General features: G+C 26.6%; 1 non-coding gene across 1 annotated transcript; it reads right to left on the bottom strand.

The window, feature by feature from the left end:
- Window positions 1-654: 654 nt before the first annotated feature.
- TRNAY-GUA (transfer RNA tyrosine (anticodon GUA)) lies at window positions 655-738 on the bottom strand. Its single transcript is given in 2 exon segments — window positions 655-690; window positions 702-738. It is a non-coding gene; the product is annotated as a tRNA-Tyr (tRNA).
- Window positions 739-976: the final 238 nt, after the last annotated feature.

The raw sequence follows: 976 nt of genomic DNA, 5'->3' as shown, positions 1-976 counted from the left end.
AAGATAAAATTAGATAAGATAAGATTTGACCTAGTTTGTTTAGAATTAAAAAAGCGTATATCTTAATCTTAAGAGGGTTAAATCTCATATCTAAATCCCAATAGGATTAAAGTAAACTCTAGATCAAATACTCCTACCAATAGACCATTATGACTTCATATGACGTAATTTAAACTTTTCCATTCTTTAATTTTCTTACTGACTTAGGCATCAAAGTCCTTTTTTGTTTTACAGGTCTTCTTTTTCTTAAATTATAAATTTATCTTTGATGTCACGTGCATGGGAGATGTGTAATAATAATAATAATAATAATAGTTCAACCACTTTATTAAAAAAAAAGATGCAAATCATGGTAGAAAATGGGGAGAAAATATGCTTAAATTTTTAAGAAAAAAAAAAGTTTACCAAAGAGAAGTTAAATATGATAACTGTAAAGAAAAATGTATTTAAACCTAAAAGTTATAAATGTGTTAAATGTAAAGAGAGAAATTATTGCGACAAATGTAAAGAAAAATGTATTTAAACCTAAAAATTAAGTGCGACAAATGTAAAGAAAAATGTATTTAAACCTAAAAATTAAGTGCGACAAATGTAAAGAAAAAAGAAATTAAACCTAAAAATTAAATTGTGACAAATATAAAGAAAAATTAAAAATCCGACCTGCCGGATTCGAACCAGCGACCTAAGGATCCCTGAACACACTACAGTCCTCCGCTCTACCAACTGAGCTAAGGTCGGATGATTTTCTCAAATCTCCATTAATTAATTAGATTTTAAAACTGACTTATATTATTTATTTATTTATTTGGCTATATCGCCATCTTCTTTTGTGCCAAATTGCCAATTGGAAAATTTGCAGCAATACTCTTTTCTTCTTCTTTTTCCTTCTAGAATATTAGATGGTCCTATGCTATTTTTATAAATCATTACTATATTATTTTAGTGTTACAATTTTAACCCTCTAATAAATTTTTAT

The sequence above is a fragment of the Benincasa hispida genome, chromosome 6 (assembly GCF_027475165.1).
Source record: "Benincasa hispida cultivar pf3 chromosome 6, pf3_genome.v1.1, whole genome shotgun sequence".
Taxonomy (NCBI): Eukaryota; Viridiplantae; Streptophyta; class Magnoliopsida; order Cucurbitales; family Cucurbitaceae; genus Benincasa; species Benincasa hispida.
This window is presented reverse-complemented; position numbering and strand designations above follow the sequence as displayed.